The sequence below is a fragment of the Giraffa tippelskirchi genome, chromosome 12, assembly GCF_054371585.1.
Source record: "Giraffa tippelskirchi isolate mGirTip1 chromosome 12, T2T-mGirTip1v1.2.pri, whole genome shotgun sequence".
Classification (NCBI taxonomy): Eukaryota; Metazoa; Chordata; class Mammalia; order Artiodactyla; family Giraffidae; genus Giraffa; species Giraffa tippelskirchi.
In genome coordinates, this window is record NC_137286.1 from 142,458,186 (window position 1) to 142,485,320 (window position 27,135).

At 43.1% G+C, this 27,135-nt stretch overlaps 2 long non-coding RNA genes across 2 annotated transcripts in view; both read left to right on the top strand.

Moving 5' to 3' along the window:
* Nucleotides 1-27,135, top strand: part of LOC145530575 (uncharacterized) — a 170,153-nt gene that overhangs the window by 22,327 nt on the left and 120,691 nt on the right. The window lies entirely within an intron of this gene.
* On the top strand, nt 2,439-7,454 carry LOC145530579 (uncharacterized). Its single transcript, XR_014071914.1, has 2 exons — nt 2,439-3,003; nt 5,646-7,454. It is a non-coding gene; the product is annotated as an uncharacterized LOC145530579 (long non-coding RNA).

Genomic DNA, 27,135 nt, shown 5'->3' on the forward strand with positions numbered 1-27,135 from the left:
TGTTTTAAAGTCTGGAGAATATCCAGAAAGATAACATTATTGTTGCAGCTGAGCCTGAGTGATGGAGAGTACAGTGACTTGTTCAGTGTTATTCAGCTTCCTCCTTTCCCTGGGGTCTGATGGATGGAGAATGGACCACAGCGGTCACTACCTGGGCAAGTTTTTGTCTTCGAACATTTGTCCACTGTCTTCCCACTCTGGGTGACCTGAATTATTTTAAACATTTCTATATTTTAAATCACAAACCCCTAGTTAGTTTACTTAGATACACTCTAGTGTCTTAGCATATTTTCTTCTTCAAGATTAACCATTTCTAGCTGATTTATTGTTGAACTTGAGTGAGTCAACTGTTCTCATGGAGTAAGAATTTTGCCTCTTGCTCTTTAAGCAACGCCCTTGGGTGCCCTTGGAGAAGGCAATGGCAACCTACTCCAGTACGCTTGCCTGGGGAATCCCATGGATGGAAGAGCCTGGTGGGCTACAGTCCATGGGGTCGTGAGGAGTCGGACACGACTAAGCGACTTCACTTTCACTTTTCACTTTCGTGCATTGGAGAAGGAAATGGCAACCCACTCCAGTGTTCTTGCCTGGAGAATCCCAGGGATAGAGGAGCCTGGTGGGCTGCCGTCTATGGGGTCGCACAGAGTCGGACACGACTGAAGTGACTTAGCAGCAGCAGCAGCAGCAGCAGCAGTAGCTTGGGTGCCCTGCTGGACATAAATAGCATTTAAAATGCCTTCTGGTGTCCTGCAAGGATATTTAGAGGTGGGGAGGCAAGACTATTCTAGAATAGTTTCAGTGGGAATGTTGCTTGCTCTCTCTCTTATTTTCTCTCTCTCTCTATTATTTCTTTGGGAGCACCAATGCCATTAGTAATAAAGAAAAAATCAATCGCCTTGTAAACAGTCATGGAAAGAATAACTCTCAGGAACAATATCTCAAGAAATTCCAGTGCTTGTCAAAACACAGACTCTGCCAACGGGATGGTTAGTTCAGTCAGTTTACTCCTAAAGTATTTGAATCCACCTTATATTCTCTAGCAGTATATAAATAGACCATCTTCTCCCTGCTAATTTTAAATCAGAAATTGTTATTTGGAGTTAATTTTTAAAAATCAGCTCAAGCTTATTTGCTGTCATTAATTTCATGCAGATTTTTAGAGCTTTATGAAAACTGTTCTGAACTACGGGCCTGTGAAGGCAATTCATGAACAGATGTTCACGGTAAGCGTGGAGACATTATGAGGTTTCTAGCAAATGTGTTTCAAACAGTTGGCTCAGGCGTAGGCACACCTTTTAATTACACTGAACTTAGGGTAGGTCAACATCTCAAGGTTTATCTGAATCGTGTGTTACCTTGAGTGCTATCATCATGTGAAGGGCAGTCACTGACCTTGAAAGAAGAGAGTTAATCATGAAAAGCAATTCAGCAATTGGCCATGTCCGTAAATAACTGAGGAGAGGGTGGAGAGAGAGAGGGGGAGGGACAGAGAGGAGAGGGAGGAGAGAGAGAGGGGGAGGGAGAGACAGAGAGAGATACACAGAGAGACAGACAGAGGGACCATGGTTTAAAAATGCGAAATTAATGATCCTGCACAAGTCATCTCTGCGCTTCCCACTTCTTTCTAAGGTGGTAGGGTGTGTGCTGAACCATCTATATCCTTTTCAGCTCTCCCTGGGCTGCATTTATTAACAGGAACTGTGTGGCCATATCTTTGTTGTGTGATGTAAACTGGCTTAAATGGGGGTGAAACTTGCCAGCACTGTGCCTGAAACACAACAGACAGCAAGCAGGTGTTGGATTGGTCCAAGGCTAATGCCTCTGAGGCTGTGCTCCAGAGGCTGATTGCATCACCTCTCAGGAACCCGACTGTATGTGAAAACTTATGATTTTCCCTGATCTTTTTTTCTTTAAATCCTTAAAACCCAATTTCTTTCTCAGTTTCTCGAGGATGAGGAAATCATACCTATGTGGAAAGAGAATTGTCTCATGTTATTTTTTTAAGACGCAAATGACTTTTCTTTCCATCTTTCTCCCAGCGTTAAGTGTTCCTTGCTGTTAAAACTGTGGATTAGGCAAACGGTCCTTAGAAAACATATACCCTACGGTCTTTGGAAAGTGCATCTCCCAGAATGTGCTGAAGGGGCAGGCAGTGTGGGCAGGGTCACCTGCCCAGCACAGGTGTGGTCTCTGTCCCCACGTCCTATCTCATCTCTGTTCCTCTTTCCACTAAAAAGTGCCTGTGAGAGCTCGCTCCATCCCGACCTTACCTTTCCGACACAGCATCTGTGCAGAGAGCTTTGTAAGAATTCCTGCCAAGTAAGCCAGCGAATGTCAAGTGGTGTATGAATATGTAATAGCAGTCATTATCAGTTGATGTCCCGTCTTTGGAAAGAATCTTTTCATTTACTGTGGAGAGAATGAGGGGCAATTTGAAATGGCCCGAGGTAAGTGGCATTTCATACCTTGCCAATCAGATTAACCTTGAACCTTTCTCTGCTACTTAGAATTCTCACTCTTTTTCTTCTCTCTCCATCACTGAAAATGAAGGTGATGTGTCTGAAACCACTCTTTGCTCCACAGTATTGCCCTTGATGCTTGTCTCCCGTCCCGGAGAGGAGCGAGATGAACAGTTCTAGGGTGTCAATCAAGCTGATTGAGACTTTAGAGTGGGAGAACCTGTCACCAAGACCCCGTCACCAAATCCAGAGGACGCTGTGGTACGTCAGCTTCACCGACTTCGCTGCAGTAATTGCTTCTCTGGTTCTCCCCTTCCCACCAGCGTTTGGTCTGCGAACGTAGCCTGATTTGAGCGAGGAGGTGTGATCCCAGATCAGAGCTACCAAACTTGAACATGAAATTCTACAGGATCTATTCCGTCCCCAGACTCTCACGTGGAATTTGACTCTTTGATGGAGAGCAGGTCTCTGTGGAGCTCCTGCCTGATTTCTCTCTGAGCAGACAGCAGCCGTTATGTCCACGCACACAGTAGCAGATGCCTCAGTCCCGCCTCCTGTCAATGTCTTTTTGTTCACACGCTCAGTCGTGTCCAACTCTGCCACCCCATGGACTGCAGCATGCCAGGCTTCCCTGACTATCACCATCTCCCAGAGTTTGCTCAAACTCATATCCATTGAGTGGGTGATGCCATCCAATCATCTCATCCTCTGTCGTCCCCTTCTCCTCTTGCCTTCAATCTTTCCAGCATCAGGGTCTTTTCTAATGAACTGGCTCTTCGCATTACATGGCCAAAGTATTGGAGCTTCAACTTTGGTTTCAGTCCTTCCTATGAATATTCAGAGTTGATTTCCTTTCAGTTTAGTTCAGTCGCTCAGTTGTGTCCGACTCTTTGCAACCCTGTGAACCGCAGCACACCAGGCCTCCCTGTCCATCACCAACTCCCTGAGTCCACCCAAACCCATGTCCATTGAGTCAATGATGCCATCCAGCCATCTCATCCTCTGTCGTCCCCTTCTCCTCCTGCTCTCAATCTTTCCCAGCATCAGGGTCTTTTCAATGAGTCAGCTCTTCGCACCAGGTGGCCAAAGTATTGGAGTTTCAGCTTCAACATCAGTCCTTCCAATGAACACCCAGGACTGATTTCCTTTAGGATTGACTGACTGGATCTCTCAAGAGTCTTCCCAAGCACTGCAATTTAAAAGCATCAATTCTTTGTCTCTCAGCCTTCCTTATGGTCTAACTCTGCACCTGACTAATGGAAAAACCATAGCTTTGACTCTATGGACCTGAGCATCTAGTAACTTTTAAATAGCAATATAAGTACACTCTCATACACATATACTAGGAACACAGATATTTTCCTTTCTTAATTTGAACCCACCAGATATAACAGGCATATCAAAACTCTACCCTCTTATAGTTAGGGAGTTTGGGATGGACATGTACACCCTGTTACATTTGGAATGGGTAATCAACAAGGACCTACTGTATAGCACAGGGAACTCTGCTCAGTGTTATGTAGCAGCTTGGATGGGAGGGGAGCTTGGGGAAGAATGGATCCATGTGTATGTATGGCTGAGTCTCTTTGCTCTTCAACTGAAACTATCACAACATTGTTTGTTAATCGGCTATACCCCAATGCAAAATAAAAAGTTAAAAATAAATAAATGAAAGAAAAAAGAAACAAATTCTTAAAATAATAGCTAGATCTATATGCAGAGCTGGCCCTAGATAAAACTTCAGCATATAAGAAAAAAAATAAATGTGAATGTCTTCGACCCGCGTCCCCCTGCCCCCCCAAAGAAACCCCACAAACAAACAAGCAAAAATTCCACTGTTTTTAGAGAGGACAAGTCTTAACCCCTAAATAGTCATCCTGCTGGTTTGGATGACTGCTTTATCCCAGTCTTCCTCTCCACTTGCCACCCCCGTTCCTTTATCTGTGCTGTTCTCACCGGGATGGCCCACTGCTCCACCACTGTATCTCTGCCATTATCCAATCTCAGCAGATAACCTGTTTCAACAGGATCCACTCTCTGGTGCCCATTCTTTCGTCTTATTACTCATCCTCCTCCTCTCCATGGAAATGACTCCTTCCTTCTTTCACACCTTAATAGCACTTTGTTCTATTTCATGGCACTCGTTGCCTCATATTCTGTGCTACAGTTCTGTGGTAGAGGTACATTTTAAGATCTGTGCAGGCAAGAACCGTCTTTGGTTATTCGTGTGTTTCCCATGTGGTGGCAGAAGGATTTCAGAAGGCTTTCAGGAGTTTACAGGAAAAGAGTAGAAATTAGAAATGGATGAGAAAAATGAGGCCAAGAGATCTTCTCTGTAGCCTGACAGTATCCAGCAGAGTGTCCTTCGAGCAGAGGGGTGGGGGTGTGGTGAGTCCCCCAGAGGAAGGTACTGTCTAAGCCTCTGTGACCGAGTGCCATGAAGCCACATGCTGGCCGCCAGCATGTTCTCAAGCAGACCCGGGTTTGGGCGGTGTATGTTGCCACTGTTTAACTATATTCTATCCAAGTTACAGCTATTTCTGAGCAAATCAATGTAATAAGCATTAAATAATGTAATTTTACCTCCAGGATCTGCCTCCAACCAGATAGAATGAAGTGGGTTTCAGTAAGATCAAGTAAGCGAGTGAGTCTTGACCTTGGTGTCAAGGATAAGTGATACATTGATTGGCAAATATGAGCTGATTCTTGTTGGGGAAGATTTGGGCGAATACTTAAAGGCAGCACCAAAATATTGAGTGTGTGTGTATTGTGTGTTTCTGTTGGATTGGAAAGTTCAGACGGAAGACTGGTTTCTTCTTGCTTACTCTCACTGAGACTGAGGAATATCTGAATGAAGAAGGTAGGTGAGATAATTTTAAGAATATTCATGTATTTATTATGTTATTATTCTTTCGCTCTAAACATGAATCCAGTCCATCCTAAAGGAAATCACTCCTGAATATTCATTGGAAGGACTGATGCTGAAGCTGAAACTCCAATATTTTGGCCACCAGATGTGAAGAACTAACTCATTGCAAAAGACCTTGTTGCTAGGAAAGATTGAAGGCGGGAGGAGAAGGGGACAAAAGAGGATGAGATGGTTGGATGGCATCACCAACTCAATGGATATGAGTTTGAGCAAGCTCCGGAAGTTGGTGATGGTCAGGGAAGCCTGGCGTGCTGCAGTCCATGGGGTTGCAAAGAGTTGGACACAACTGGGCAACTGAACTGAAATACTAATCCACTAAAATTTAGGGTCACTGGATTTCTAAACTGGTACATTATTAAAGTATTATTTATTAAAAATACTTGTCTATTTGACTGTGTCGGATCTTAGTTGCAGCACACAGGATCTTCATTATGTCATGCTGCATGGACTCTCTAGTTATGGCTCATGGGCTCAGTTCCTCCATGGCATGTAGGATCTCAGTTCCCTGCATTGCAAGGTGGTTTCTTAGCCACTAGACCACCAGGGAAGCCCCTAAACTAGTACATTTTTACGAGTGAAGTGTGCTCTTGCTGTTGTCCAGGGCAGCAGCCAGGACATCCAGAGACCTTCTGATAGGGACTGATCTGTATGGGCAACAATCAACAGGCTGTTGTGATCCTGAATTTTCTCTTATACTGGAAGCATTTTAGGTTTATCTTTTTGGAAAAGTCTGATTAAAAAAACCCATAGCCTCTTAGAACCACATCCGGCCGATTTCTTTTATTCTACACATTAGGTACATGCAGTTGTTTTCCTATAATGTCTTCCTAAGCCCACAGGTATGTTGAATCACCTTACTGAGTTCTAACATATTTCCTGTGTGACTTGACAGATATTTCCTATCCATCTTGACTCCCCTCTAAGTAATAGTTGTATGATTGTTTTTCTGTTGTCTTAGTTCCTTGCATTTCTGTTTCAGGGAAGTTGTTGATGAGATTTGCTTTAATCTATGGCTGTGCTGGTGATGACTTGCCTCAGTCAGTTAAAATTCAGGAGGGCTTGAGGTGAAGTTGATTAGACCAACCAAGAGGCCAGATGTGGGAAGAGCTTATTGTCACTACCTGTAAGGAAAATTAATAATCGTCGTGCATGAGAGTCCGTTAGTTTGGTTCGCTTAGAATATGCTTCTGTACAAGTAACAACTTGAATGGCAGTGATGTCTAACGAAAAGGAAGCAAAGTTTTCTCCTAAAGCTTTGTTCAGAGTGACAAACAGAAATATGGAGTTATTTATCTGGAAAATCCAGGCTGAAAACTTTTACTACCAAGGACTAAAATTATACTGTCTTGAATCACCCATATTGATGACTAACATTGATTAAATTCCTTGAATTATTGCCTAAATCTTTATTTCATTTATCTTGTGTAAAAAATAATGCAGAAGGGCTCTCTGATGCTTGGCAGTGTGAATAATGCTTCTCAAAGGGCTTCCGGTCTCTTAAAATTTTACCCCCATTTTGGACTCAGAGACTGGAAATAGTAGAAGTAAAAAATCTAAGGATGCAGTTTAGAAACTAAGAGTATGGGTTTTTTTTTTTTTTTCAGTTCTAATGAGTTAGATGAACCTGGAGCTTATTATACAGACTGAAGTAAGTCAGAAAGAGAAGAGCAAACACTGTGTGTTAACTCATGTATATGGAATCTAGTGAGATGGTACTGATGATCCTGTTTGCAGGATAGCAGTGGAGGCACAGACATAGTGAACAGGCTTGTGGACATAGCGGGGGAAAGAGAGGGTGGGACGAATGCAGACAGCAGCATGGAAACAATATTCATTACCACGTGTAAAACAGAGAGCTGGTGCAAACTTGCTGTGTGACCCAGGGAGCTCAACCCAGTGCTCTGTGACAACCTAGAGGGATGGGACGGGATGGGAGGTGAGAGGGAGGTTCAGGAGGGAGGGGACCTACATATACCTATGGCTGATTCATGCTGATGTAAGGCAGAAACCAACACAATGTTGTAAAGCAATTATCCTCCAATTAAAAATAAATAAATATTAAAAAAGAATATGACAAGAAAACCCTCATATGAATTTTGAACTGGAACACCGTTCTCTTAACATTTGAGACAAGCTGAGAACAACTGAAACTCAAGAACGGCCTGTTTTTGTTGTCACCATTGCTTAGGAAAGGGGAACCAGCTGGAATTGGTGTCTTACACGTCAAGAATGCATAACGAAGTCTGCATGTAATAGGATAGTAGTTGTTTTACAGTATATAATAAACTGTAAATGGATACTGATTTGCTATAAAAACAATCATCCCTGTACAAAATGTCTCCATAGGTTTATTGTGGCTGCTTCGGATCAAGGATCAAATCTGGTTGCATAAGAGGCAGGTATGGTTTGCCTGGTTAGACTACTGTCACCTGAATCTGAGCCTCCCTGGCTGGTGAATGCTGGTGGACACTAGACACTATGTGTGTGTGTTAGTCACTCAGTCGTGTCTGACTATTTGCGACCCCATGGACTGTAGCCTGCTAGGCTCCTCTGTCCATGGAATTCTCCAGGCAAGAATACTGGAGTGGGTTGCCATGCCCTTCTCCAGGGGATCTTCCTGACCCAGGGATCGAACCTGGGTCTCCTGCACTGCAGGTGGTTTCTTTACCATCTGGGAAGCCCAGACTCTATAGAAACGGGTCAAAGAAAGCAGAGAGATGGCCTCTGATAGCATGCCCTCTTACCAGCAGCAAAGACAAGGACTGGCAGGAAGACTCCTTCCCTTTATGTAATTATGTCGACTGAGCTCCAGCAAAGCAGGGTGATTTTTGTGCTTTGGTTTTAAAAAGCTGAGTGCTCTGAATGCTTCATGCTCAGTTCATAATCAGTTTTCACATTTCTCATTGCTCAGAGGAAACGGGAAGCCTGAATTTTAGATACAAAAAAATCAGAAGTGGTTATTCACTTTTCATACATTGCTGTTGATGCTTAGTTAATCCTGGGCAAAGTCAGTGGAAGGCCACAGTGAGGAGGGTGGAAGTGGCCTAGGGGGTGATGTCAGCACAAAAACAATGTGGAAGAGAAAAGATTCTGTCTTCAGTGGGTGAGGACTCTGCTATTTGGGTAAGACCATGATCATTTCTCAGTTGATTTCCATGCCTGCAATTGCATCCTGTATCAGTTTTGGACAAGGACTGACATCAGCATGTTGGTTTTCGTTCCACTTACCTGATCTTCTAGGTAAACCTGATTATGCTGATTATTTTTCTCTGAGTGTTTTCCTTCTTTCCTAAGAGTTATGAAGGAATTAAGTACTTCTTGTATTGTGTTTTGCTTCTTTGGTTGTATGTAACTCCTTACCAAAAATCACAATAAACACAAATAGATTTAAAGCAAGGAAAGAGGCTTGAGTTTAGAATCTGGCTACTTATTCTCTCGACAAATATTTCCCACATCCTCTTTTATGCCCTTGTCTCCTGTGATGAGATATGAGGGGGAGTTTGGGAATTTTCTCAAGGAGCTTAACCTTTAATAAGGGAGAAAACTGTGCAAATCATACATGTCATTATAATGTGCTGTGTTTAGTCACTCCACTGTGTCTGACTCTTTGTGACCCTGTGGACCGTAGCCCGCCAGGCTCCTCTGTCCACGGGATTTTCCAGGCAAGAGTACTGGAGTGGGTTGCCATTTACTCCTCCACAGGATCTTGCCAACCCAAGGATAAACCCATGTCTCCTGTGTCTCTTGCATTGCAGGCAGATTCCTTACCTGTTGAGCCATCAGGGAAACCATTATAATAGAGATATGAAATTCCATAAGAGAGGTGAGATCCAGCCAGATATAATTTTAGTTACTATTTCTATCCAAGTGGTCTAGGAGAGATTTGTGGAAGAAGAGTCATTTAATCTGGATCTTGAGATGCACTTAGAATTGAGACATTTGGAAATGGGTCAGTTATTTAATGGTTATCTGTCGTTTGTTACTATTGTTAGTTATCTAGTATCTGTATAGCAAATTACTCTAAAAATGAAGTGGCTTAAAGCAGCAAACATTGTTTATTTCCCAAAACTTCTGTGGGTCAGGAATTGGGATCGACTTTGGAGGTTTTGCTCAGTGTCATAAATACATAATACATAAATACAAATCCTCCTGAGGCTGTAGCCAATCAGAAGGCCTGACGGAAGCAGGAGGGTCTGCTGCCAAGATGGCTCATTCTCATGGCAGTTGACAGGAGGCCTCAGTTTCTCTCTGTGGGCCTGTCTAATAGGACTGACCAAGGGTTCTCATGATATGGCTTCCCCAGAGGCAGTAATCTGAGAGGGGGTGGGGGGTGGTGGAAATGAGAACCGTATGTAGAGGTGGTGGCAGTGTTTTTATGACCTATTTTTAAGTCCTTATTATCATTTCTGCTTTATTCTATTTGTTATAAATGAGCCACTAAGTCCATCTCACATTCAAAAAGAGGAAAATCAGGTTCTACCTCACAAAGGAAGAAACACTGAAGAGTTTGTGGGACTATTTCTACAACCTTTCCGATAGAGTTGGGGAAGATGAGAGGATACATCCGATGTGGGGAAGGGGCAGGTCACGGCAGAGATCAATACTTGGACCTATGTGCAGGGAACTCAAGATAACCCTATTTGGAGAGCTTTCAACTAAGATGATAGGATGGAATTAGACAAGAAATATAGACGGAAGTGAAGCAGGAGGGCAGGGGGCAGGGAACAACCTTTAAAAGAATGACATAGCCATAGGATGTGATAAAGACTGACTAGAACCGAGGGGGCCCAAGATGGCAGAAGATCAGACTTCCAGTGGACCTTGAGCCTCATTGTATGCTTATTATAGCACATTAGCACCTAACTGATACACCCACCAGGGACACAACTCTGAGGCTTACCATAAAAAGCCAAAAAGTGGGTAGTGGCCCATTTCTGGAAATCTCTGCCCCTTCCTCAAAATAGTTGAAATAATCCTCCCACTCATTAGCCTATGAAATTATCCGGTTCATAAAGACTAACCATATTTCGAGGCCCGTCCCCCTACTCTATTTCACCTTCTACAATGGCCCACACTCTGCCTGTGAAGTGTCCTTCTCTCTGTATAAACCTGTTTCTTACCTATCACTTTGTCTCCGACTTCTTCTTGTGACAAAGTAAGAACCTCAAATTCACCAGCAACAGAAGGAATTTGGATACTATTGGGCAGGCCTGGGAATTATGGAAAGTTTTGAGGAGGGCAGGGGTATAATTATAGCTGCATTTTGAGGGGGATTAGTCTGGCAACAGTAAGAGTGAAGGTTGGGAGTGTGGACCCAATGAAAGAGGGGACCAGTTCAGAGGCCAAGACCATTCTGGTCTTGCAGGGGTTTGGTCTGGAAAGGGATAGTTGGAGCATGGGTCCAAAAAAATGCAGCTCTCCTCCTTTTAGATGCTACAAAGTGCAAATATCTACGAAGATAAATACATTTTTATGTATCTGATCCAATCGTTAATGGAATCTGCCTGTGTTTAGATGTTGCTCCTCATGGAGCTTTTAGTGGGTTAGTGAATTGAGTTGTAAGCTTGATGCATGGCCGTAGTTCTTTCTGTGCTGATTGAGTGCAGTCTGTCCCTAGGATGGCAATTGCACCTAATACTACAGGGTGTATTCCTAATTGAGTCTGTTTCTTAACTGTGGGAAGAGCCTGATGTTATTCCTAGACTAAAACCATCTGAAATTCAGCTCGCAGAATGTATGCACCAGGATTTCGTGGCAAAATTGCTACCCTCTTCTCTCTTAGTTATCAACATCTCCATTCCCAAGACTTCTGTTATTCTCCCCAAGCACTTAGAGTGTTCATTTGATCAACTTGTATATTCATGAGCTTCATTTGCAATATAGAAACGCTCTGGGTTTCTTGATGTCCATCCTCATTGAATAAACAATCCAGAGCACTCAAAAGGCAGGCACACAGCCAGAGTCAGAATTCCAGTGCTGAGGCTTGACTTTCCCCATTGTGCCTTAGGAAATCCAATAGTTCCAGGCTGTAGGAATCTTTTATTTTCTCTGTTTCTGGGTTCGTCTGAATTTATGCGTCTCTCAGAGTTTATCATTTAATCATTTTCCTAATTCTTAATTGAGCATTCATTCATTTTCTCATCCACTTGACAGCCAACTTAACCAGGATTTTGTGCATTTTTAAATTGGGCCTGGGGGAGGTGGGGGTGTTGAGCCCAATGCACTGTGGGTGTTTACTAAACTCTTAAATGAAAACTACTACTTAGATGAAACTGGTCCCATTTATTTGCTCTTCTCAACACATACATCCTCCACACAAGTACTTTATCCTCTTCCTTTGTTCCTCTAAATCCCATTTGCAGTTTAAAGCAAGGGCTGTGACTTATAGCATCTGCCCACCCCCTCCTTATCTGGTGACCTTTTTGACCCTGTGTAATGACTAGATGAAAACTTGAAGTGATCTCAGATTTCCCCAGTGTCCACTTATGTCTGGATTAATCTCAATGATGATAATGTGGTGTTTTGCAAATATCTGTGATTCTGAATATTTGGTTGTTCCTCTGCATTGTTAATTGTTAATGCTACCAGGAGGGGTGTGTGTGTGTGTTCAGTTGTGTCGGACTTTTTGCTACGCTATGGACTGTAGCCTGTCAGGCTTCTATGTCCATGGGATTTTCCAGGCAAGAATACTGGAATGGGTTGCCATTTCCTCCTCCAGCGGATCTTCCTGACCCAGGGATCACACCCGTGTTTCTTGCATCTCCTGAATTGGCAGGCAGATTCTTTACCACTGTGCCACCTGCATGTACTGTAATTCATTGTCCATTAAGTAGAGTTTCCAATAATAGGTGGCTTTTAGGGTGTGTACCATGGTTTAGCAATGGAACAAAACCCCCTTTTCATATTGCTTTTTTGTAATTGCTTATCACCAATGGAGTATTCTCAAGCCCTCAAGATATCTTCCAGCTCCTGGAATATCAGGAAATACCAACTGGAGGTGAGAAGATTAAGATCTAGGCACACCTTGTCCCCTAGGTCATTGTATAGGCAGGTTGTAGTTTGTAGGAAACCATGAATAACAGTTATATTATGAGGAAAGTAGAGTCTCTTAGCACAACCCTCTCACTTACATGTGAAAAGAATTGAGTTGCAGAGATGTGGAGTGGTTTCTCAAGGATTCCAAGTCTTGGTAGATTATCCATGACTTAAATATAGTTTTCTGGGTCCTGCTAAGTCGCTTCAGTCGTGTCCGACTCTCTGCGGCCCCATAGACGGGAGCCCACCAGGCTCCACCGTCCCTGGGATTCTCCAGGCAAGAACACTGGAGTGGGTTGCCATTTCCTTCTCCGGTGCATGAAAGGGAAAAGTGAAAGTGAAGTTGCTCAGTCGTGTCCGACTCTTAGCAACCCCATGGACTGCAGCCTACCAGGCTCCTCTGTCCATGGGATTTTCCAGGCAAGAGTACTGGAGTGGGGTGCCATTGCCTTCTCCTTCTGGGTCCTATGTTCTTTCTAATAAAAACAAACAAGTAAAAGAACCCGTCACTTCTCAAAAAATCCCTCCAACGCCCTTTTCTATGAATCCAACATGAATTGAAACCAAGATGAGAAACCAGTTCAGTTCAGTTCAGTTCAGTCGCTCAGTCGTGTCTGACTCTTTGTGACCCCATGAATTGCAGCACGCCAGGCCTCTCTGTCCATCCCCAACTCCCGGAGTCTACCCAAACCCATGTCCATCGAGTCGGTGATGCCATCCCACCATCTCATCCTCTGTCGTCCCCTTCTCCTCCTGCCCCCAATCCTACCCAGCATCAGGGTCTTTTCCAATGAGTCAACCCTTTGCATGAGGTGGCCACAGTATTGGAGTTTCAGCTTCAACATCAGACCTTCCAATGAACACCCAGGATTGATCTCTTTTAGGATGGATTGATTGGATCTCCTTGCAGTCCAAGGGACTCTCAAGAATCTTCTCCAACACCACAGTTCAAAAGCATCAATTCTTCGGCACTCAGCTTTCTTCACCGTCCAAGTCTCACATCCATACATGACCACTGGAAAAACCATAGCCTTGACTAGACAGACTTTTGTTGGCAAAGTAATGTCTCTGCTTTTAAATATGCTATCTAGGTTGGCCATAACCTTCCTTCCAAGGAGTAAGTGTCTTTTAATTTCATGGCTGCAGTCACCATCAGCAGTGATTCTGGAGCCCAAAAAAATAAAGTCAGCCACTGTTTCCACTGTTTCCCCATCTATTTCCCATGAAATGATGGGACCAGATGCCATGATCTTAGTTTTCTGAACTTTGAGCCTTAAGCCAACTTTTTCACTCTCCTCCTTCACCTTCATCAAGAGGCTCTTTAGTTCTTCTTCACTTTCTGCCATAAGGGTGGTATCATCTGCATATCTGAGGTTATTGATATTTCTCCCGGCAATCTTGATTCCAGCTTGTGTTTCTTCCAGCCCAGCGTTTCTCATGATGTACTCTGCATATAAGTTAAATAAGCAGGGTGACAATATACAGCCTTGATGTACTCCTTTTCCTATTTGGAACCAGTCTGTTGTTCCATGTCCAGTTCTAACTGTTGCTTCCTGACCTGCATACAGGTTTCTCAAGAGACAGGTCAGATGGTCTGGTATGCCCATCTTTTTCCGAATTTTCCACAGTTTATTGTGATCCACACAGTCAAAGGCTTTGGCATAGTCAATAAAGCAGAAATAGATGTTTTTCTGGAACTCTCTTGCTTTTTCGATGATCCAGCGGATATTGGCAATTTGATCTCTGGTTCCTCTGCCTTTTCTAAAACCAGTGTGAACATCTGGATGTTCACGGTTCACATATTGCTGAAGCCTGGCTTGGAGAATTTTGAGCATTACTTTACTAGCATGTGAGATGAGTGCAATTGTGTGGTAGTTTGAGCATTCTTTGGCATTGCCTTTCTTTGGGATTGGAACGAAAACTGACCTTTTCCAGTCCTGTGGCCACTGCTGAGTTTTCCAAATTTGCTGGCATATCGAATGCAGCACTTTCACAGCATCACCTTTGAGGATTTGAAATAGCTTAACTGGAATTCCATCACCTCTGCTAGCTTTGTTCGTAGTGATGAGAAACCCTCACTTGCTAATTTCTTCTACTTTTCTTTTGGAGAGTTTCTTTTATCTTCTAAGCCATCAGCTTCCATTGATGTGGTAGACAGGTGTCCTCTTTCACCTGTTCATGTCCTGTTTCTTACCTTCTACACTTTAAGTTGTGAATATCAATTACCATTTACTAAGTAACCCTACTCATCAGAAATTGTCTACATGAATACAGAGTGGAGTAATGAATACAAGCACCTAAATTAGTGTCAGAAACGTGGACATTTCTTTAGCTGTTCCCTTCTCCAGGGGATCTTCCCAACCCAGGGATCAAACCTAGGTCTCCTGCATTGCAGGTGGATTCTTTACCAGCTGAGCCACTAGGGAAGCCCAAGAATACTGGAGTGGGTAGCCTATCCCTTCTTTAGTGGATTTTCCCGACCCAGGAATCAAACTGGGATCTCCTGCATTGCAGGCAGGTTGTTTACCAGCTGAGCTCCCATGGAAGCCCCACGTATAAACACATGAAATATATTTTCAAAATGTGAGTATTTTGGAGTGTGTTGATGTTTTATCAAAGCCCTTTAAAGTATTTAATACTAGAGGTAGTAGAAAAACTTTTATAGATAATTTGGACTTTCTGAGTGTTCTCTAAGAAGGAAGAGGACAATGAAGAGGAGGAAGAAGGGCTTAAGAGAAGTAAAAGGAGTAAGATGCAGAAAAGGAGGAGAAGGAGCAGAAGGAGAAGGACAAGAAGAGGAGGAGGAAGGAAGGAGAGGAAGGAGGGGAGGGAAAGGGCAGGAGGAGAAGGGGAGCTGCTTGAATGAGGCAGGGTGGGCAGGAACCACTTTTCTATATATGGAGCCACAAGTGGATGAGCATATCATTAGTGTCTTCAGGGTCCATTATAAATACTTTAATTTATGAGCTCCAATTGTGTCTTAAGCTAAGACATTATTGTTTCATCGTGGCTTATGTGGAGATCACAGTGGTGGAAAATTGGAGTGAACGCATTTGAGAAGGTGGGCGGAAGATTGGCTCATGGAGGACTGGGGATGGCTGTGCTGGTTGGTAGCTGAGAATAGATCCCCGAAATGGAAGCTGGGAAGTTAGACAACTATTCTCTGAGGAGACAGTCAGGTGCTCCAGGTGCGGAAGCCCCTGCCCGCTAGCGGGGCACAAGGTACACAGTGTTAGCAGCAGACCAAAGACAGGTCCCCCAGGGTTAATGGGAGGCATACAACATGGCTGTGAAAAATAGACTGTGGGTAGAGTCACAGTTCCTAGGGTCTGACAAGAAACGACAAGGCCAAGTAGTCACTAATTCACCTCTCTCATATCTAAAATAGTGCCTGGCACACAGCAAGTACTCCATAAATACACAAAGAATATATAGAATTTGTTGTAGTGTCATGGAAAGCCAGAGAGATCTGATGATATTTTGGAGAAAGGAGAGAAAACTTCTCAAATAGGAATTATATACAACTGTTCAAATGGAAATGAGAGCGTGTGTGCATGCTAAGTTCCTTCAGTTGTGTCCAACTCTTTGTAACCCCATGGACTGTAGCCCACCAGGCTCCTCTGTCCATGGGATGCTCCAGGCAAGAATACTAGAGTGGATTGCCATGCTCTTCTCCAGGGGATCTTCTCGACCCCGGGATTGAACCCAAGTCTGCTGTGGCTTCTGCATTGCAGGTGGATTCTTTACCACTGAGCCACAAGGGAAGCCTCACAAAGTCAAGAGAGTCTTAATTTGAAGGTTGCTGAGATGATGGGTTTAACTGTATTTACCAAAGATCTCTAGGCATTTAAGGGCAACAACCTGGAGGTAGAATAGAAAATACCAGGGGATCTGAGAAGTGACACGCCCTCAAACAGTCCCGTTTCCTTTGCAAGTCAGTTGTGAAACCCATTTAGATACTTTGACATTTTTACACTTGAACAGAGTCTCAGAGCCAAAGACCTTGAGGTCCTTTGAAAGTTCATTTCCTGTGATGCGGTAACCTCCAGCACAGCGATCACATTCCAAGAAATGCTTAATATTTAACGTGTTGCTGATTTCCTCAATCATCTTTCAATATCAGACGCCTGTGCAGATAAGCCTTTTTAGCCTATGACAGGCGATCCTGTTTAATCCAATCACAAAGCATCCATCTCTGATGATGTTGCCCTCAGTGCTGATTCAGGATCTTTCACCAAATTCAAGTGTCCTGTCCGTTGCCCAGGAAGGGAGTTGGGAGAAGATTCCAAGGTGAATATTGATGTGCTATCTCCTCCTGAGATTCTGAGATTCAGTCTCTGAGAGTGGCTGTGGGTGGTGTCCTGTGGTTGGTTATATAATGCAGATATTTTCAGCCTCCTTAAAAAAACCTCAAAAAGCATTCTACTTAAAAAAGTTTTTTTCTATGTCATGTGCAAACCAATGCCACTGCTCTATCACTGAGCCTTATCCTGTGACTACGTCTGTCCCTTGGGCATGGGGATGGCGGACAGGTTCAGGGATATGATGGAGTTCAATTTCTGTTAGCCACATTACTGATTCAAAAAAAGTGCTTTTTAACATTTTGTCACGTCCATTTTTATGCAAATGTGCAGAAGCACTGAAATGCTTGTGTCAAACTCTCCATATCAGACTGTTCTGTTTTATCTCCAGATACTCTGTCCATGGGATTTTCGAGGCAAGGATACTGAAGTGGGTTACCATTTCCTTCTCGAGAGGATCTTCCTGACCCAGGGATTGAACCTGGGTCTCCTGCACTGCAGGCAGATTCTTTACTGACTGAGCTACCAGAGCAGCCCCCAAAAGAAAGACATTAGAAAAGATCCTCTTACCTTCTTTAGGACATGAAAGTTTTTAGGACCAGTCCCTACTTTTGCCCTATTTTATAGGGGCTCTATAGATTATTTTGATCCAGAACTCTTATTCTTGCTAGGGCTGACTTGATTGCCAGGATATCCCATGTCACTTGGTCATCCAGTCTTGAGCTGGGTTGGTTTCCCCGGTATGCAGTCTAGGACACGCCAGCATCACTTTCTCCACTGAATTGATGAGTCAGCTACAAGAGGAATGAGACACGCTCTGTTAGCAGCAAAGGAACTTGTCCTCGTCTTACTGGGATTGGGCTACCATGTAAGCATAAGGACCTACAGAGTGTGAAAAGAGTGAAGTAAGTCAGAAAGAGAAAAACACGTATTGTATATGAACACATATATGTGGAATCTAGAAAAATGATATAGATGAACTCATTTGCCAAGCAGAAATAGAGGCATAGATGTAGAGAACAAATGTATGGATACCAAGGGGAAAGGGTGGGTAGGATGAATAGGGAGATTGGGATTGATACTATGTATAAAATAGAAAAGTGATGCCAACATACTGTATAGCACAGGAAACTCTACTTAATGCTCTGTGATGACCTGAATGGGAAGGAAATACACAGAAGAGGGGATATATGTATACATGTGGCTGATGCACTTTGCTGTGCAGTAGAAACTAACCCAGCATTGTAAAGCAACTATATGCCAATAAAAAGACAACAGCAGTATATGACATGACTGCATAATGGGTGATGCTTCTACCACTATGATCTCATTTAATGTGGATGGAGTGACCATAGTGAGGATAAACAGATTTCTCCACTCAAACATCTGTATCTGTTAAATGATGCCAATCGACAAGTTTTTATTTGTTAATGAGGCAGCATATATCTGATACGTACTAAATGATAATCACAACAATTAGAGTGTTTCGTTATCATGCAGAAATGACAGAGGCGTTGGCAAGGCCTGGATTCTTATATCTGTTCCTTTGCTTCAAGTCTTCAAGGGCAGAAGAACAGATAAGTGAGTTGGAACACAGAATGGTGGAAATAACTGCTGAGGAGCAGAATAAAGAAAAAAGAATGAATAGAGATGAGGACCGTCTCAGAGACCTCTGGGACAACATTAACCACACCAGTGTTTGAATTATAGGGGTCCCAGAAGAACATGAGGGCGAGAAAGGGTCTGAGACAATATTAGAAGAGATTATAGTTGAAAATTTCCCTAACTTGGGAAAGGAAATAGCCACTCAAGTTGAGGAAGCACAAAGAGTCCCATACAGGATAAACCCAAGGAGAAACACACTGAGACATAATAATCACACTAAGAAAAACTAAATTCAAAGAAAAAATATTAAACGTGGCAAAGGAAAAGCAACAAATAACATACAAGGGAATTCCCATAAGGTTATCAGCTGATTTTTTCAGAAGCTCTGCAGGCCCGAAGAGAGTAGCAGGATATATTTAAAGTGATGAAAGGGAAAACATATATGTCTTTTATTGACTTTTTCTGAGGTTTTGATTTTTTGTAGGTTTTGGACTAAACTACATAATCTGCATGAATATAAACCCATAGTTAATTCAAACAGGCTAAGAAATCCTGCCAAATGGAAATGTACAATTTTTAAATGTGTGTTAAAAAAAGATTGCTTTCTGTTGTCTTTTCAAGTAGTTTCATAAAGAGCATATATACTACTTTGGAGTGGATTAGCTAACTTTCCTTCTCCTTCAGGCAGAACACCTTTCATGGTGTTAGGCTTTTCTTATCTTGAGCCGACAGTGCCCTGAATAGATGCATGATGACTCTAAAAAGCTAATTATCACAGGAGAGAAGGGCCACAGACCAATATTCTAAAATGAAAGTTACTATTTTTGAGAACATTTAGTTGGTCCACGAAAGAGAACCCAACAAGCATTTCATACACTAGAGGGTTCGCTTTACAGCTTGTGTAGGAAGGAGGCTGCTTCCCATTGCTCTGGGCAAAGTAGTGCAGGGGTGAGCGGTTGACATTTTTCTTTGCGCATGATACCTTATATTTACATCTGCTTTCAAAGTTTTCTAGGCTGAAATGTGAGCACAAGAGAGGGTAGAGTGTTGGGTTTGGGGACAGCCATTTATTTTTGTGGTTTGTATGGTTTAGTCACTCAGTCGTGCTGACTGTTTGTGACCCTGTGGACTGTGGCCCACCAGGCTCCTCTGTCCATGGGATTTTCCAGGTAAGCATACTGGAGTGGTGTGCCATTTCCCTCTTGAGGGGAACTTCCCGACCCAGGGGTCCAACCTGGGTCTCCTGTATTGCAGGCAGCCTCCTGCACTGCGAGTGGACACTTTGCCGGCTCAGCCAGCTTGGAGACTCTTGATTCTGTCTTGGCTCCTCTGCTCAGAGAGGAGCAATGATTTCTCCTTAAGCATGAATCCTCACTAAGCCTCACAGATTTCAGAAGAGCTACCAGCTTTACCCTCAGTTTGACGGGTAAAGTGTACAGGTTTGTGCCTAATGAACAACACTGTTTGGAAGGGGGACAACATGCCCTCCTCCACCGTTCTTGAGTTCCTGCAGCTAGACCACTAATGAAATTAACACAAGACAGTTTAACAAGAAAAAGAAACACATTTTAATTTGGGGGTATGGAGCTTTTATAGAAATGGGGCAACTTGTATAGTTTTTAGACAAAGAATAAAAAAATTTGTAAAAAGTTGACAAGACCAAGAAACGTAGGCTTTGGTTGCTTTATTAGTGAAGACTCTAAGCAGAGTTTGGGGCTTGGGGGAGCCAGTTAAAGAAGAAATGAAGTTTGTTTATACAAGCTTCTCTACCCCAAATTACTGTCTGGATGATAGGTGTCCTTCCCCCTCCAGATTCAGGGAGGGGGCTTTTCCCAGGGGAGCCTTATTTCCTGATTTCAGGGAGACAGAGAGGAGTGTCAAAGTGTCCCTCTTGCCTTGGCTGTTTCTTGAGTTACTTTATTTATTTTTTTTAACTTTTAAAAAACATATTTATTGAATCCTGGGGATGTACCAGACTTTGTCCATGATGTAAATATATCCACTGCTATGTGGTATTACCATTCTAAGGCAGTGACATAAGATTGTCATGTAATAAAATTTACATCATTTACTAAGCAAGTACTCTTTATACACAACATACATAAACTGAAATCAATCTACATGCTCAGAAGATGAGTGTTCTTGTTATTTGACTTTATAAAAATACTTGTTGCATTTTTTTTCTTTTTTAAAAATGATTATTTATTTTTAATTGGAGGATGATTGCTTTACAATATTGTGTTGGTTTCTGACATACATCAACACGAATCAGTCATAGATATACATATGTCCCCTCCCTCTTGAACCTCCCTCCCACCTCCCACCCCATCCCACCCCTCTAGGTTGTCACAGAATCACTTTAATTCCAAATAATCAACATGCCACTTTGGGGCAGCCTGCCCTGGGCCCCAATAATGCTGACTGCTTTGATATAGGCATCATACAGTATTGCTTTTAGAAACTCAGTTTGGGGGTGGTTATTGAAGACTGTGCAGTCCATTTCTTCCTTCTGAAGTTCTAAAATCTGCCAGGTTAAGTCATATCAGCAGAGAGCTGGATGCTCAGACCTCCTTGTACTGACCATCTGTGAAATTGCTTTACTATAATTTTGGTTTGAGAATCTTAGCCTACAATAATAGCCAACGTAAAAAAGAGCTGTTTGAAACGTCCAATTATGACAACTGTAAGAATGGAGCTGAATGTTTAACATCGCACAAAACCTTTTCCATGCCTTCCATGGGCTTCCCAGATCCCCATGTCAAAGCTGTTCCCCAATTTCTCAGGAAAGCTGTTCCCTAATTTCTCAGGAAACTGAACAGATTCTAGGCTGCAATCTGCCTTCAACCAAATACCTGCAGTTCTCCAATTCTATTAATTAAAAAATTATTTTTCTCTCTTCCATTATACTTTTTAAAAAAGATTTTTGTTGTTGTGGACCATTTTTAAAGTTTTTATTGAATTTGTTACAATATTGCTTCTGTTTTATGTTTTGATTTTTTGGCCACGAGGCATGTGGGATCTTATCTCCCCGACCAGGGATCGAACCTGCTCCCTCTGCATTGGAAAGCGAAGTTTTAACCGCTGGACCACCCTCAGGGAAGGCCCTTCATTACTCATTGATGTGGATTTTCCCTCCTATTTTGTTGTTGTACATGGGAGATAAAGGAATAATTTGTTTCTTTATCTCACTTGTAAGATTCATACAAAAAAGTTTGTATTTCCTCAGTTATCATTAAAAATATCTTGGCTAAATTAAATTGTCTTTTCATTGATGTTTTGATGTTGATTTCTTTGATTGATTGCTGAGGTGAATGTTTTCAAATATTTATAAACAATTATATGTCCTCATTGGGCCTCTCAGGTGGTGCAGTGGTGAAGAGTCTGCCAGCCAATGCAGGAGACTCAAAAGACGGACAGTTCGATCCCTGGGTGGGGAAGATCCCCTGGAGGAGGGCATGGAAACCCACTCCGGTACTCTTGCTTGGAAAATTCCTTGCACGGAGGAGCCTGGTGGGCTGCAGTCCATGTGGCTGCAAAGAGTCTGACGTGACTGAACACGCATGCACACCTATGTCCTCATGGTGAATGTCATGTTCCTGTACCATCTATCTACTGAGTCTTTGTGTCTTATCTTATAACATAACCTCATCATATATCAGGGAGCTATATCCTTGGTGTATCATCATAATATATATTTTTCACTCTGGGGCTTATCATCTGATAAGCCTGTGTTTTGAAAAATGGAAGGTTTACATTTTCATGCAATCAAGTCGGTTTATCTTTTCCTTCCATTTCCTTTATGCTAGCTGTGTTTCCATGCAAATTAATAAAAAATTTACTCCTTGGGGGTTTGGACATGGTGGTATATAATTTTTACGAGGTTGTTTCCATAAACAGACTTAGTATTATGCATAGGGAACGAAAACTGCACGATAAATATTTGTCGATATGTTGATAAGTTTTACTCAATTAATCCATGGAGTTTACATTTCCTGCAAAGTTACATGGTGAATTTTTAACAGAAACACACAAGGTTCATTTGCATCAGCATTTCCTTTCGGACACTTACAAAGAATTTAAAAAGAGTTATGCTTTTGGGCAATGTGAGCAGAAAGATGTTGCCTTATCAATATTCTTGGTTGAAGAGAGGGAGAACTTTTTATCACATCTTTCAATTTGCCTGGCTTACCAAAAATCACATCTCCCTTGCATTGAGATTCTTGATTCCAGCTTTAGTACATGAAGCACCCAGAAAAGAGATAAGATTGAACTGTAACATGATTTCCCATCTAGCGAATAGCTTTCTATCAATTTTTTATGCGTGACTGTGAGATTGTTTAGCCAGTTAGTATGACATTTGTGTTCTCAGAAGACTAACTCCCTGAGAGGAGAGAAATCTGAAGTTAGACAGAAGACTCCAGCCTTAACAGAATTATGATTCCCTGGGTGGGAGAAGGGGGCAGGGCTAGAAGGAACCCAGTGCTAAGAATCCAGAGGTAAAGAAGGAAAAAAATGTATTTTGCAATGAAAAACGATCGCATCATTGTTCTTTTCCCTCACTTAAATCTACTAGTGAGATGTGAAGAAATGGCAGTTTTGCAGAAGTCAAGGTCACTACTTTTTGCCACATCTTAATAAGGTGTGTAGACAGAGCACCTGACCTACATATTTTGATAAATATAAATAGACTGCAAAGTCAGCACATCATTTCAGGTCATCCCTGGACGTCCAGTGTTAGACTTCGCCTTCCAATGCAGGGGGTCTGGGTTTAATCCCTGGTCAGGGAGCTAAAACCCCACATGCCTCATGGACAGAAAATCAAAGCACAAAACAGAAGCAATATTGTAACAAGTTCAATACAGACTTTAACAACAGTCTGCATCAAAAATCATGCATCATTTCTCCTACTACTGATTAGTAGATCATGATAATCTTTAAACTGGAAAGGTGACTGCATGTGAAACGAAGAGGAGCTCCTATGGGGACCTGGTCTTTTCCCCGACTTCTCCATGGATGTCTGGTCCTGGTCTCCCACCAGCTCCGTCGCTCCCATCTTGGGCCAACCTGCAGTGAGAAAGAGCAGTTTCCTGACTTTGTTGATCCCAGTGGTGCAAACTCCTTTAAGTACCTTTACATTGTGGATTTGGTCTTCAGGTGCTTCCTGGCTTTTGAATGACTTCATACTCCCAGAAGCCACCCTAACTGAGCTCTGACCTTTGGTTTTCCTTTATAGTTTGGGGGCTGTTCTGCTGACTTCTAGTTCAGACCCTACCTCTTCTTGGAGTCTCAGCTTCCAACAAGGTGGGAGAGGGAAGCAGGGTTTTTTTGAAGCCTCATGGTGGTCCTGGGGCCTCGGAGATGGAGCCGTCAGGCTTCCTCTGCTCCCAGGCTGTCCTTGGGTGCTGGCTCCCATCTGAACCAGGGGTCTGGGTGAAGATTGTTCAGGGGCAAAGAAGATATCCTGGGCTTTTATCGGGAGTTTATCTGCCTACCCCTGGCTCTAGTGTACCTCAGTAGCTAATTGCCAAAGAGCAGGCACGGGCCGCGGAAGTCTGCTGGGGGATCAGGCAGAAATGAAGGGAGCACCCAGCAGGTTCCTGTGTAAGGCCCTGAACTGGGTGTAACCCTGGATTGGTGGTGGGAGGGACCCCAGGAATGACTGAGGCTTCCTACAAGTATGGAAGAAGGTAAGCTTACAATTACAATCACATTAATTTACAAAAAGTAAAGATAGGTGCTATTTCTTGCACCTTTGAGTTTGTGGACTGAAGTTGATACTTCCTATATCTTATTTTTTTCTAATGGAAGAGATCCATACCAGGAAGGCACACTTCACTGGCCCTGTGGATCGCTCAGAGCAGATCCATCCTCCTACGAGCTCTTCCTCATCCTTCGACTGTACCAGCAGGTTTCCAACAGCAGAACCCACCGGTCTCTTGATGTTGGAGGGCTCCCTTTGAGGCCTCCTGCGTTTGATCACCACCCACCACCCACAAGCCAATGACCAAAAAAAGCACAGAAAATGGGTACTTGGCAAATCCCTGAAATGTTTTTACTTTTGAACCACCTACCAGCCGACCTATCTATCACAAAATAGCATTTTAGCTGCACCCTGTCCATGCAGAATATTGTTTTGACATGACACCCCACTCCTTCTTTCTGCTTCACAATACTATCACCATCCTGAAGAGCAGCTAGTGTCTGGGTGAAACACAGGTGTCTTGGAAGGCTCCTGAAGTCCATAAAGGGAAGACCCAAGGTAAAGAGGTCATGGAATTGTGTCTGACTCTCTCAACACATCAACTCCACCTGCCTGTGCTAGAAGCTTTAGAATGTTCTCTGGGACCCTTCAAGGTGATCAGAGGTCTCTGCTGTGGCCTGTAGATTTCAGCTGCTCTTCTTTTTTTGTTGACACCATACTGCTTTCCCTGATGCACCAAGACGCTGTGGTTCTCTTTGACTCTGGAGATTGGCTTGATGAGAGGGAGAAAAGTCCCGGCAGTACTGAACTTGCAACAGCAAGAGTGTTTCTCTGAACATACAAGGACTGCTGCAAGGCTCTCCCCTAAATGGCTTACAGAAACTCAGGTGGCGTTTTGCTATGTGATGGTGGAGTGGGCTGGTGGGGTGGGATGTGAACCAACACTCCTTACCAGCAACTTCTCTCTCTCTAGTCTTCACAGAGGGGATTTCATTTTATTTTGTATCCTGGGCACAGGCAATTACTGCTCTTTCCTGAATCACTGCATTTTCAATCTCATTCATTCATACATTAATCATTTATTGGATTTCCAGTAGTCATGTATGGATGTGAGAGTTGGACTATAAAGAAGGCTGAGCGCTGAAGAATTGAGGCTTTTGAACTGTGGTGTTGGAGAAGACTCTTGAGAGTCCCTTGGACTGCAAGGAGATCCAACTAGCCCATCCTAAAGGAGATCAGTCCTGGGTGTTCATTGGAAGGACTGATGTTGAAGCTGAAACTCCAATACTTTGGCCACCTGATACAAAGAGATGACTCATTTAAAGACCCCGATGCTGGGAAAGATTGAAGGCGGGAGGAGAAGGGGATGATAGAGGATGAGATGGTTGGATGGCATCGCCGACTCAATGGACATGAGTTTGAGTAAACTCCGGGAGTTGGTGATGGACAGGGAGGCCTGGCGTGCTGCAGTTCGTGGGGTCGCAAAGAGTCGGACACAACTGAGAGACTGAACTGACTGAACTGAACCAGGTACTTTTCTAGGTGATGAGACAGCACTCATAAAACATGCACATGTTGCCTTCTCTCTTCCTTGGATAAATATGGATTTGGCATATTTATATGCACAATTTCTTACTTTCTGAGGCCACTTTATTCAGGTTTGCCTTCTCTGTTCCCCTCTATGAAGAAGGCAGGGCCAGCTCCTGTTACCCCGTCCTGCCCTAGAGTCTGAGGTCTTCCGCACGTTTCAGAGGAAATGTTTGACAGACCCTGGAGCAGACTCAGATAAATAGTACTTGAAGGCATTCAGAAGGCATGGTTTTGGCCCCAGTTTTGGAATGAAGCTTGAGTTTGAATAGTGCTCTTTAGTTGATTTTTATGGGGAAGAATGCTTAGGAGTGGGGCAAGAACTTGCAGAAGGATCCTTGCTGAAAGTTAACAAAACCTTCCTTCTGTTGAAACTTGAGAGCCAAAATCATTCATTCTCTTCTCCTAGTGTGAATGTCACCTTAGCACTTAGATGATTTATGTAAAAGTTTTTTTGTTGTTTCTCATAATATCTCAGGACTTTAAACCCAAACAGAAAAAAGGACAGAACCATAAGGATGCTTCTGGCTGAGATGGTGAGGACACCCACTTTGCCTCCTCAACCTTTACCTAGAGGAGAGTTTTTTTTTCTTTTTAATAAATAGCATATGCTTTCCCAGTCTTGCAACAGAAAAAGAAAAAAGATGGATTCTCCCTTGGGTAAAATTTCTGCTAGAAAAGCGAATAACTAAAGGAGGCCTCTGATTCGAGAAAAGATTTTGTAAATGCTTCCCAGAAAGTTCTGCCTTACTGGGGAGAGAGAATGAAAATGTGCAATTTTGAGGGGAGGGAAAGCATTGTTTGTCTGATTTTTCTCCAGAAACACGTCTCATCTCACTCTATGTCCTGGCAACTCTTTTCTAGCGGTGAAAATAGAGGTTGGGGCATCTGGAGAGATGTGAATGGACCTAGAGACTGTCATATGAAGTGAAATAAGTCAGAAAGAGCAAAACAAATAATGTAACCAATGCATATATATGGAATCTAGAAAAAACGGTATAGATGATCTTATTTGCGAAATAGAAATAGAGACAGAAATGTAGGGAACAAATGCATGGACACAAGGGTGGGATGAATTGGGAGATTGGGATTGACATGGATACACTATTGATACTATGTTTCAAATAGATAACTGATGCCAACATACTATATAGCACAGGGGACTCTACTTAATGCTCTCTGATGACCTGAGTGGGCTGTTGCTGCCGCTAAGTTGCTTCAGTTTTATCCGACTCTGTGTGACCCCGTAGACAGCAGCCCACCAGGCTCCTCTGTCCCTGGGATTCTCCAGGCAAGAATACTGGAGTGGGTTGCCATTTCCTTCTCCAATACATGCATGCATGCTAAGTCGCTTCAGTCGTGTCCGACTCTGTGCGACCCCATAAGCAGCAGCCCACCAGGCTCCTCTGTCCACAGGATTCTCTAGGCAAGAATACTGGAGTGGGTTGCCCTTTCCTTCTCCAGGGGATCTTTCTGACCCAGGAATCGAACTCAGGTCCCCTGCCTTTCAGGCAGATT